Here is a 13499-nt window from a genome sequence, read left to right as displayed (position 1 = left end):
CCAATGCATTACCATCTACATGTTGTTGGACTACAACTCCCATCATCCCTTTCCATTGTTCACACTGGCTGGGACTGATGGGACTTGTAATTCAGCAAGTATCCGGTGGGCAACCATGTCGGCTACTCTTTGTTTTAGGGTATAACCCAGTGGATTTGGGGTGATGGTGGAGTCCAGTTTAAAAGCTGCCTGTTCAGTTGCTTTCAGAACTGCTATTCTAGATGCTTTCACCAGTACTTGCTGGGGACTGAACAAGGAAATTTCTGCATGCATGTAATCTTACAGAGGAACATAGGAAGCTGCCTTATTGTTGTTGTTGTTTAGTCGTTTAGTCGTGTCCGACTCTTCGTGACCCCATAGACCAGAGAACGCCAGGCACCTCTGTCCTCCACTGCCTCCTGCAGTTTGGTCAAACTCATGCTGGTAACCTCGAAAACACTATCCAACCATCTCGTCCTCTGCCGTCCCCTTCTCCTTGTGCCCTCCATCTTTCCCAACATCAGGGTCTTCTCCAGGGAGTCTTCTCTTCTCATGAGGTGGCCAAAGTACTGGAGCCTCAGCTTCACAATGTGTCCTTCCAGTGAGCACTCAGGGTTGATTTCCTTCAGTATGGAGAGGTTTGATCTTCTTGCAGTCCATGGGACTCTCAAGAGTCTCCTCCAGCACCATAATTCAAAAGCATCAATTCTTCGGCGATCAGCCTTCTTTATGGTCCAGCTCTCACTTCCATACATCACTACTGGGAAAACCATAGCTTTAACTGTACGAACCTTTGTTGGCAAGGTGATGTCTCTACTTCTCAAGATGCTGTCTAGGCCTGTCATTGCCCTTCTCCCAAGAAGCAGGCGTCTTTTAATTTCGTGCCTTATAGGCATGGCCAAACTTGGACCTCCAGCTGTTTTGGGACTACAACTCCCATCATCCCTAGCTAACAGGGCCAGTGGTCAGGGATGATGGGAATTGTAGTCCCAAAGCAGCTGGAGGGCCAAGTTTGGCCATGACTGACAATGGTCCAACTAGCTCAGTGTTACCTTGTACTGATTGACAGCAACACTCCAGGGTTTCAGACAGGACTCTCCCAGCACTATTTGGGGATTGAACCTGGAATCTTCTGCATGCAAATTAGATACTTAGCTATAGTCTAAGGTTACCAGACGTCCCCGTTTCCTGGGGACAGTCCCCAGATTTACAAATCAGTCCCCTGACAAAATCCTATCATTCCTACTGAAGTTGAAAAGTGTCCCCGGATTCATTGAAAAAAATCTGGTAACCTTACTATAGTCCTTCCATTGAGCTGTTGTTCCCCCACCCCATATCTCTGCACATGTATTTGCAACCATGAGATCTAAAGGTTTATCAGCTGCAAGGAATTTCAGGATTTTAACAATATCATTTTCTTTTAGTACGATGTTTTGTGACCCCTGCTTTAAAGGAATGCAGCACGTATTAGAAATGAAACTTGTTAACCTACTCTGATCAGCCATGCTCTTACTATGGCATGGAGGAATAAAGCCTACAACTAGAAATTATAATAATAAATTGATAGGATCTTGCCCCTTCAATGTTTACTTTGATTCCTGTGCAAATTTGCCGGTATGAAAAAATTAGATCTTTATGGGTTTTTAAAAAAAACAAACAAAAAAAATGGGGGGGAAGCACATTGAGACTTTTTTTTGGAATTAAAATATTTCTTCTGATGAAAGGGATTAGTTGAAGTTTGCTCACTTGGTGTAATTAGTGCATATGGTCCAGCTGTGAAGAAGTAGCTGAGGACTTCTAACTTATTATTAATTAGGCTCATTAAAATGCAAGTAAGAGAACGATGCCTAGGTAAACAATACCTTATGTCATAAAGTCATTACTTGACAAAAGCTAGTCTTGCTAACAGAAGCTATTCCTGATATTTTGTGGGATTTTTTGTTAATTATTTTTTTTAAAAAATAATAATAATGGAAAAGGCTCTGTGGGTGCTAGTTAGCTACTCCTGACTGACATCAAGGACAGACAGCACAAAGCTTGAAAGAGCCAGCACTATGGTGCTGATATTTCTTTTCAAATCATTTCATAATATGTCTGGGTGAGGTCAGAGGTTGACAGGCAAATGACAGGCCTTCTTCAATTGCTGTGGTGTCACAGCGGGTGTGTGTCAAGGAAATTTTTCCTGGGCCCCTCTGTGACTTTTTTTTTTAATGTTCACATTTCTTTCCCTTGTCTTGTGTAAAATGGACCAGGATTGGCAGATTTGTAATTAAAACCTCAACAGGGGAAGTTTAGAGACCAAACCTAGGTTAGGAAATAGCAGGAAGCGCTGTTCATAATTATAAGGGCCTTACATACTGAACAGATAATGGAACGCTTTATGAATAGGCGCTGATTTCAGAAGAGGACTCTGCGATAACAAGGACTTTTCATTGTTAATGAGTGATGCCAAGTTTCCTATAAGTTGAACAGATCCTAAATTACAACATCACAAATGAAGCGTTCTAATCAAGTCCTAAAATCCCAACAAATAAGACAGCCCACTGTAGGATCCCTCTCCCCCCCGTATTTTTTTTATAAGTGTTGTCCTTTCTTTAAAGTCTATGCACGCTCACTTATAAATCACTCTAGTGATGCAGCCTCCAGTATAAATGGATCAAAAGATGCTATTGACAGATGCTGAAATGAGTGTCTACCTTTAACACAGGGTCAATTGATAAGTGTCTGACCTAGACTTTTGACTGACACGAAGTGCTGCCAAGCTGGTCTCTTTGTTGCGAATGATAGTTAAACAGAGATGCCATTGCTTTTTTAAAAAAAACAAAAACAAAAAAACCTACTCGGTTGTATGTTTTGAAACAATAATTTGAGGTGGAAGAGGGGGGCAAAAAGGCAACGTAAGAACTGTTGAGCTAAGAAATAGTACGGTTTGGGGATTTGCAAAATGAGCGTTGGATTCAATAAAGCTTTCCCAGTGTCAGTTTATCTCTATCATTCCTTTTAATCATCCATCTGAAAGTGGATATAGGAAATTCTTTATCATTGATGTTTAAAACTCCTATGGGAAATGAGCAATGGACTGAAGAGCTACTACCAGAGCCACAAACAGCTACACTGTTGAAAAAGGCAATTTCATTGGAAGTATCTAGAGCCCAGAACTGGGTTTTAACCAATATGCAGAGGTGGCACCCATGGGCATCTGTGAGGGGCGGGGGGGGGGCAGTGTTCCAGATGCTCTGCAAACACTATCTTGGTAGTCAAGAAAATCCCACAAATAATATAATTAGCAATGAGCTCATATATGTCTATATTCACATGCTTTCATATAAGCTGATTGGCTTGCTTTGTTGTTATCATTATGTGTTCTTGTGGTGCTGGGCTCTGGGCCCAGAGAAAAGAAACTATCTGTAAGATTTGGGTGTTTGCCCCCATGCCTTCATCTGGTCATGTGAATTGGCATACACTGCTTTGTGTATAAAGAATGTATAAACATTTGCTTGGAGGCAGACAAGCCAGCTCCCTGCTGCTGTGTCCGTTCCAGTCTGTAAAGCCTGGGAGATGGGGCAGGCTGCTTTGCTGTAAGTCTACACCTTCTTTGGAAAAGCACTGATGTTCTTGACATGCTTCTTTGGTATCCCTGCATCCAACCACTCCCATAAGCCCTTCTTTGGGTCTGCAGTTCAGAACAGGGGGGCAGTTGTCCCTCCTGGGTGAACCATAATCCCAACTTTTTATTTGTTTCTAAGAGTACGTTTCTAGCATTTGTAGAACCCAATATATGAGGTAAAATGTACAGGTACTATTTTTCTGATTTGTTCTGTGAGGAAATTAGCCTGCTTCCGTCTTTCTGTGGTTTTGGCCAATGAATGAAATCATAGCAATGACTGACATTCAGGAAAGCCAATTAGACAATGTTAAGGCTAGAGTGAAACACACATTATCCCTACTTTTTTTTTTTTTTTTTAAAGAGAAAAGCCTTTTCTTACCTGGTCTTACCTGGTGGAAAAGTGACTGCTGTCCCACAGAAAACAACTTAAGTATCCAGGAGGATAATGTGCTCCAGAGCTCAGGAAGATCAAGGTTCCACGGGTACAGGAAGCACTTTTATACTCTTCCCCCCCTTGAAGACGTTAATGGCCAGACCGTGTTGGCAGAGTCAGCCTATCATTGAGAAGCCGGCTCCTGCAGTTTGGTGGTTCACCCTTCCGAGGGAGCAACACATGGATCCAGCAGCTCCTGATGGATCTCTCACACTGCAGGGAGAGGTTCAAGCAGACATCATAAACTTCCACACTCCTGCTTCTTGCATATGCTGACAGTGGAAGCATCCATGAACTTTGCGGCACCCGCATGTCAAGTTGTGACATACATTATACCTGTGGTACTGAGGAGATCTTGTTGGCAGCCTGACTCAACAGCCTCGGACATTTTATATGGACAAAGTCCCTATTTTCAAGCCCTAGGGTCCTCAACGAAGCACAAATTTTTTTTTGTATTTATAACACAGCTATTATGATCACTGATAATGAAAACCCGCCAAGGCAACCACAAAAGATGAATAAAATAAAAAAGACAGTTGCGGAAAAATAAAACAAAATTAATAAATAGAAATAAGTAAAACAGCTACAGAAAAATAATACAAAAATCATCAAGCCATCCCAAAAGCTTCATCAGGCATACTGTAGACAGGGCTATAGTCTTGGCTTGATAGGTACAGTTCAGTCTGAATCCAATGGAAAACCACACTAGCAAGTTTTGCTGCTCAAGGCCAGCTGTTCATTAACAACAACAACTAGTTGCTTGTTACCAAGGTCTCCAAGCGAGGAACATTTTAAAACATAAATACTGTACCATTACAATTCATCTACAACATTAATGAATGAATTAACATTAATTCATCTACAACATTAACTTCCTCACACAAACACCAGCAATTCATACACACACATGGGGAGGAGGGAGTTAAGACAGAAGCCCAACTACCATAAAAGCCAGAGGAAACTTTGGCAGCACAGCGATGGCAGAACATAATCAGCTCTGTCCATCAAAAGCCTGGGGGAAATGGCAAGGTAAGTCTACCTGGAGCTGAAAAGACATCAGTGAAAGTGTGAGGCAGGCCTCACTTGGGACGGCATTGCACAGATGGAGAGATACAACTGAAAATGCCCTTTCCATATGTAGGAAAGGAGTAACGGCTCCTGTGCATTAATTGTACAGTGGTATATCGGGTTACATACGCTTCAGGTTACATACGCTTCAGGTTACAGACTCCGCTAACCCAGAAATAGCACCTTAGGTTAAGAACTGTGCTCCAGGATGGAACAGAAATCGTGCTCCGGCGGTGCAGCAGCAGCAGGAGTCCCCATTAGCTAAAGTGGTGCTTCAGGTTAAGAACAGTTTCAGGTTAAGAACGGACCTCCAAAACGAATTAAGTACTTAACCCGAGGTACCACTGTACTCCTGTAAAGCTCCCATTTCTTTCAGTGGTCCTTGCGTAGAACATCTCCAGTTGGATGCTGCCCCAAGTCTCTTAGCTGAAGCGGTTTGCAGAGTGCCACCACAAAAGCAAAGGGAGGAAAAACACCCAGCTGTTATTTCAGGTTAAAATAGTTTGCGGTGGAAAATTTGGATTTATGAGACATAAACCATACAAATTTATCAGCAGAAAGAGAAAGCGAAGCATGTGTTTATCCCTCCACACCGAGGAAATAAAATATACAGCACAGCAATCGGAGATCTGTGTTGCTGCATAACAAATTCGTTAATGTCTTCTCCCTTGACTAGGAGTAAAAATGGTGAACATTATGTACCACAGGAGGGAGATACTGGAATCTGGCTAGGAAACCTCATTAGAGACTAATGTAGCAGTTGGTCACCTACAAATTATGGTAAATTGCTGTGTAGAATTATGAGACTGGGGTTATCAGCTGGTGCTTGAGTATTACCTACTGGTAGTCAAAGAGCTCATGCATTCTGTCTTTTCGATTGCCATGGGCTTCGGGTTTCACAAAACAACCACCCAAACCTGACTTCCAATAGCATTGTCTTTGTGCGGACCTGTAAAAGTTCCTTGTTTTTCCACTAGCGTGCGTTTACACTGCTGTTAAACTTCTCGGCAGTTAAAAGGTTCTTGCATCTCACTCCTCACAGTACAGAAATCCTATGTATGCTACCTTAGATGCTTAATACCACGGGCAGCTTCCAAACGCCTCAGTGACCTTCCCCTTCCCCTCCCTTCCCATCACATGCTGACACATCCAGCCTAAATTTGCGTCTTGCATCACCTCAGGATACTCATGGCTAATTTCATTATTTTGGAGAGAAAATGCAAATGAGGCCAGACAGCTGGTGCTTTCCTTGTGGCTAGGAGTGATGGAGAGGCCTGAGGCCTACCTCATCAGAGGCTCTAATACCCTTTTGCTTAGACAGGCCCTGGTGAGAAGAGAGGAGGGAGGCTGCTTGAGCAGCAGGAACAGATGGCAAGGAAGGGGAGAAGATGGGGGAAGGAAGGCGAGCGGTAGCTGTTCGGAGGAAGTTGTAGTGTCAGTTATCTGGGCAGACTGATACGGCATATTGCAAGAAGGGGGGAAAGAACGGCGTCTTTCGGATTCCTGGGCTTTTCAGGTTCATAACCTGACGAAGAATTTATAGTCAGGAACTTGTTTAAAAATGCATACGGTTCTGAAATGCAGTTTATTTGACGCAGCCAGTGCTAGTCACAATCAATAAAGACGCATCCAGCACAACTTAGCTGTCTGTTAGCTCAAGTACATTGAATGGCTATCCCCCTTTTTATAAAGATGCTGCTTTTCAAGAAACATAAAAGGACTGTTCATTTTTTATATATAAGATGCTTTTTTAAAGGTTACCTTTGCTAATTATATATATATAGAGAGAGAGAGCTCATACACACACACACAGCTTTTTTCTGTGGTTTGCAGAGGCAAAGCTCAGCTACAGATCTCCATATACCCAGAGAAAACTAACATGTGAAGGGATAAATGTCTCGCCATCACCAGTCAGAACCAGCCATGCTGCAATTCATTTTAGTACATGGATCTAATTACAGGTGTGACCTGTGTGCTATTTCTTTGTATGTCAGGTATCATCTGGAAGGCGTACCATGAACTTCCATAGCTGCAAAGCTGAAAAGAGGATTGTGCATGGCATCAGCCTTGTGAAGCTTCCTGTCAAGGAAACTATAAAAGAGGTTTTACAAGGAATGAAGTCTGAGGATATATTCTGCTGCAGCTATCTAAAAGTGCAGCTCAAGTCCGTTTCAACATAACAAGGGCAGCACTTAGGCCCACACTAAAGTGACCAGGTCTCCTTACTTTACAGATGTTCAACGACCTGTTAGAGAAGACTTCTCATACCCTACTTTACAGAGGATATTGATGGACCCCGGTTTCCATCATCTCTGACTGTTGGCCTGTGGCTGAAGGGAGTTGGGGCCCAAGAATATCTGACTCCTCCCTCAGCAGCCATCTAGCACAGGCTATTCCAGAGAGGGAGACGGCACTGCATGGCTTCTCCATTGACTCTGCTGAAAGGCTGAAATAATAATAATAATAATAATAATAATAATAATAATAATAATAATAATAATTATTATTATTATTATTATTATTAGGCAGTATCTTTTGACTCCTCTCCAAATCATTCTAATCCAGCCGATCATTACAAGAATTTTGCAACTAAAATCTAGTGCCTGAGCTTGCTTCCCCACTCCTCCATTTTCCTTTTGTTTTAAGTCTTCTAGGACTCAGCTAGATTGGTAAAGAAAAAGGTTTATATGCATTGTATATGCAATATAACACTGTGCCACCATATGGCGCTGTGGAGTCTTGTCTTTCCCAACTGGATTTCCCTGTATGAGTTTACAACAAGTTTAACTGAAACACTTCTTTGATGTGTCTAGATCCAGCCCTAGACTGTAAGTCTGAGGGCAGGGGTTGTTTTATCAGTACTATTTTTAAGCCACATTTTTTTTGGTGAATAGTGGGGTACAAAAGTGTTGAATGAATGAACATCTGGAGGTTGCAAGTTCCATACCCCTGCTATAAATACTAGTATTTAACCCACTTGCCCAATGAACAGAAGTCTATTCATGCAGTAAGACTTTCCTCCTCCTCCACCACCATGCTTTATCTCCTGGTTGCCTTGAAAGCATCTCCTGAGAATTAGATGACCCTCATGAAAGGCTTGGGATGTGCCATGGGGAGCTACAGTGGGAGGAAGGAGTTGCCTAAAATTGGGTGGCGCCAAGTGGGGAGTTGAACCACCTGACTGCAAGTCATTTGTAAGCCATTTTTAGGGGTGCAGGGGAGCAATGAGCTCCTCAGATTTTGGAGAGCCCTGGAAGTAAGAGTAAACAGTACTGGTCTTGTTAGACAAAATGAATATGAGACAGTTTCTTGCATCCTTGCATTTACACAGTAGGGACCTGCTTTTGTATATATGTGTGTCCAATAGCCAATGAACACTTGGCTTTCTATCAACAGGCAACCAAAGATAGCTGGGCAAAGTTCTGTCGTATTCCTTTGAGGTGCCTTATGCCGTAGTGCCACAGAGTTAAGGTCATAGATGCCACGCACTTGATCTAACTGGGCTCTGAGGCCCATCTATTTTCTAAAATATGAATAGCAAATGTCTGCCAAACTAGAGAACACAACATGCTCTCAGTGATTGCCCTTTGAACAGAGCCATTTGCTACATATTTAGAAGTGGAGAGGAGCTGACAGTGGCTCCTGGGGAGGTCATTAGTTTACCAAGCCTGACCTTTGCTCTCCACAGCATTTGCTACAGGCCTGATCCTGACCCCAATGAAAGCAGAAAGATCACACACACACCCTACTTATTTAACCAAACGAGACATTCTGTGTGAAAACTGCAATGCAAAGAACAAGGAGAGGATGAGGCCTGAACGAGGAGAGGCAAGAGATGGGGAATCAACACAAGGCACTCTGTGAGCATTTGAAAGTCAGAATTACGTAAGAAGGTTGCCAATAAAAATACAGGAGACTTATTTTGGTCTGAACTTGTATGTAGCCTTCCACTTTTTAACCCGATTCTACAAATAGTTTTCTGAGCTAGGGGCTGAGCGTTATTTATTTAATTAAAATGTTTTAGAACTTACATTTCCATGAAGCATACCCAAGAGGGCACCCTGTGTATTTACCATTACAATTCCCTTAAATAAAATATTTGAGTTGATGTGTTTTCAGTGCATATGTTGCTCATAAAGCAAAAACTACATGTGGTACATGACACTCGTGATCAAGGATCTCATGGAAAATAAAACCAATAGCAGCCATAGGGCAGGGTGGGCCACATGAATCCAACAGGGTGATCATTGATACATCTCCCCAAAAGAGGAAATGTGCCATCCAAAAGAAGTTGAAAGGACTATCCACACATTAGTACTCCTAACGCCCTTCACATTTCTCTTTGCTCCAAACCTTGCCCCAGTTCCTAAATCGTAAGGAAGGGTAAACAACGCTTTGCTATTTGCTGTTTCCCCCCCCCCTCTTTGTTCTTTGCTCTTCAGCAAGTGCGACCTTGCCCCGTTCCCTGTTATACACTAATCTGTTGATACAAGAATACCTGAGGATGCCAGGATAGAAAGGCACAGTGCAGGTAAACAATATATTAAAGCAAAATGTCAACTAGACGCCTCCTGCTCTTTAAGGAAGATTTCCCTCCTCCTCTTCAAATGTGGAAGATGGTAGTTGGAGACAAGAGTGTGGTCCTTCTAGAATCTGCCGCTTCAAACAAGTTCATGGTGAGAACTAAGGTAATTGATCTACCAAACCTAATCTTTGAGTTATATTGAACTAATGTTCCCTCCCAGTAAACCTATTGAAATTTATTTCCATGACTAACCTAGGTTCATTAATTTCAGTGGGTCTACTCCGAATAAGAGTTAATGGAGTAGAGCCCTTTGCTTTCTGCAGCATCTGCTACAGCAGCCTTCCTCAACCTGGTGCCCTCCAGGTGTTTTGGACTGCTACAGCCATCAGCCCAGACTGGCATGTCCAATGGCCAGGAGTGGCCAGGAATGATGTAGTTTTAGGGTACCAGGTTGGCAAATGCTGTGCTACAGAACCAATCCTAATCCAAATATACTTTATCAGGTAAGGCATGCTCTTGGCCTGAAAAGTTTGTTGCCGAATGTTGGCAATAGAATTAAACAAAAAAGTTCATCTAAGAGAGCTCCATTGATCTAGCCAAGACGGTCAAGATATATAGATGCAGTACAGCTCTCATGATAAGGGCTGCTAGTAACCTTACTTCTCCGAGTGCCAGTCCTGACATAACCACAATTGGACATTTACAGACCAGAAAGAGGTATCAGTAGGCTTGGGGAAACCCCTAGGTTTGCAGAACAAACAAACAAAGAAACAAGAAAGAAAGAAAGAAAGAGAGAGAGAGAGAGAGAGAGAGAGAGAGAGAGAGAGAAAGAAAGAAAGAAAGAAAGAAAGAAAGAAAGAAAGAAAGAAAGAAAGAAAGAAAGAAATCCTAAGGGAGGACACCTCCCCCTGCAATGAAAACTAAGCCAGGCTTTGCCAGCTATGTTGCTGCATTAATCAACAGTTTTGTGATTTTTTTATATCTTCCTATGCAGAGGAACACCTAGATGTTGGATCCAGGTTTTCTCAAGCTAAGTGATTTCCTTATATAATCACGCAAAATGATCTTGAACATATGGGGGCATTTAAAGGACAATATAAAGTATCCTCAAGAAAAGCAGTTTGTGTAGAGGGGAGGGAGAATGCCAATCTTAGATTTTGCAGAAATGTAATTTATTTGGAAATTCAACATTTATGAAGAAAAGCAATCTTTCTTTTCTTTCTTTCTTTCTTTCTTTCTTTCTTTCTTTCTTTCTTTCTTTCTGCACAAGAATTACAAATGATAGAGTGAGCACAAGGGGAGATGTCTTATTAAGCAGGTGTTCTGGCTGCAGACATGTGATAAATTGCACTGTTACAGTTTAGGTGGTACGTTTATTTATCATGTAGCTCGCAAACTATCATGTGGGTATTCCTTTCACATATCTGCTGTACGAATTTAGTGTTAATGTATCTACACTGTAAACAAAGAAGGATCTTTTCTGTGTGTGGGCTCAGAAAGGCAGTGCAAGGCCTTTCCGAAGAATCATAATTTTGGAAAGGCACAGTCCACGGAAAAGTACTCTACTGTGCACTCCAACAGGGTGTGTGGAGGAAAACCTTCCAGACAGCTGTATTTTAAAGGGCCTTGCATTCAAATTCAATGTGGAACGCAGGACTACTCAGACACCCAACCTCAGAGTTTAATCTAGGGATGATAGCCAATGTTATTATTATTATTATTATTATTAATAATAATAATAATAATAATAATAATAATAATAATTTATTATTTATACCCCGCCCATCTGGCTGGGCCTCCCCAGCCACTCTGGGCGGCTTCCATAGAAACCAAAAATACAGTAAAATATCACAAGTTAAAAACTTCCCTGAACAGGGCTGCCTCAAGATGTCTTCTGAATGTCAGGTAGTTGTTTATCACTTTGACATCTGCCGGAAGGGCGTTCCACAGGGCGGGCGCCACTACCGAGAAGGCCCTCTGCCTGGTTCCCTGTAGCTTTGCTTCTCGCAATGAGGGAACCGCCAGCTTAGTCAAGCTTGGAGTAGACCCACTGAAATTAATGGACAATTAGCCCAAAGTCCATTGATTTTACTTGGTCTACTTGGATATCACACTATGTATTTAAATAAGGCCAACTTACTAGTACTTCTATGAAGTTCTGCCCTCAGACATCAGACTACAAATTCATCTACATTTTTCTGACATGTCTGTAGAATACGTGGGTGTGATCCAACACCATGGCTGGACTTTTTGCTTTGTTTTGTTCCATTTCCATAAAAATAATCACAGCTCTTCTACAGGGCTTCAGAGAGTGTTCTTTTACAGCTGCCTTTGAGAGCGGATTTCAAAAGGAGATCGTTTCCATTGTACTGTACAGGGAGGGGGCTTTCCATAATCCTTATGTCATTGATACAATTGACTGTGTGTCACACATTCTCATCGTTTCTACGTTACAGCTAAGAAACTTCAGCTCAGAAATAGCAATCTGTCCATGTTAACACAGTTGCCCCAGCTGAGCTGTGGCTTAATTAATAATATGACAATATTTATTAAGCATTAAGCTCCTGTAATATATGGCCCAGCCCCAAAACATGCAAACTAATCCATGTGCAAATGTGAACGCCTGGACTTTGGTGAACATTGGGGATCCCAGATCTATTTTGACAATGTCCAAAAGAAATCAAGCAGTCCTCTGTTGGCTGCTGACCCTTATCTTAATGTCAGCATATGATATTGTACCTAACATACTTAGAATATTGCTTATGGACAGGCACAAATATTTTTACTTGATTGAAAAGCCCACTGGAATGCAACATTTGAAGCCAAACCATTTCTTTTAGGGATAAAGCTTGGCAAATTATAACATTTCTTAATACATATTTTCAGGGGTAGCATATCTGGGCAGTATAACCTGATAAAATTGTCTTGGCGATTAAATTCCAGTGCTGCTTCCCACTAAATTGGAGGCTGCATATATTCTTCATTATTTTTACCCTCTTTGGTGACCACTGCTACACCAAAGCATTGCTTGATATCTCATTCAGATCACAGAAGCAGACGGGTCCTGTTTAGCACACAGCTTTTTTGCTCTCTCTCTTTTTCTTTTTTCTTTTTTGCTTTTAAAGAGGCCTCTCATTTGACCATGAACTTTAGACAGTCTAGTTAGCGTTACTGTCAAGCATCCCGCGGTCTTTTTGAAAAGCAGGACTTGTCCGTGCTGCCCTCTGGCCAACTTCAGTGGGACTAAAGCACTGTCGAGAGCCATCAAACTGCCTGACAGCTTGTCACCAGTGTGGCTCCATTAATTTACACACATTTTCCACTGTTTGGCATTTACTATGATAACTCTTTTCTTTCCAACCGGCTCCCCGTTTGCATTTAACACTTGGGTTAATTTTCATCAGAGTTTAAATTTAGCCATCAGTTATTTCAGGGGAGCTGTCAGCTAACATATGGAGGAAGGGGGGAAAAATCCTTCTGAATTCATAATAAAGTTGAATGTGTTGAATGTGAAACAAAACAAAACAAAACAAAAAGCCACTGCAATATACCGCAAGGCCCCGTTGGGGCAACCAGGGTCAAGAAAGAATAGCAGAGTGGATTAGTTGTTCTATTCGCCAGAGTGGCATCTGAGCACCTCAGGAGCGTCTTGATATATCAAAAAATGATGGAAAGACACAGTTCAATTTGTCCCCCCTTTATAAAGGATAATTAACCTGTCAGTCTTGCTACTTTAACAACTTCATTAAATTGGAGCTGATATGGGTGCGGGGAACCCATGCTGGTTTTTTGAAGAGAACGCAGAGCACTTGAAATAATTCAGAAGGGTGTCCGGGTGGCAAATCCAAGATCAGGATTATTTGGGGCTTGCTAAAAATAAAATATTT

Source organism: Podarcis gaigeae (assembly GCF_964106915.1).
Source record: "Podarcis gaigeae genome assembly, chromosome: 3".
Taxonomy (NCBI): domain Eukaryota; kingdom Metazoa; phylum Chordata; class Lepidosauria; order Squamata; family Lacertidae; genus Podarcis; species Podarcis gaigeae.
Note: the sequence above shows the minus strand (reverse complement) of the source record.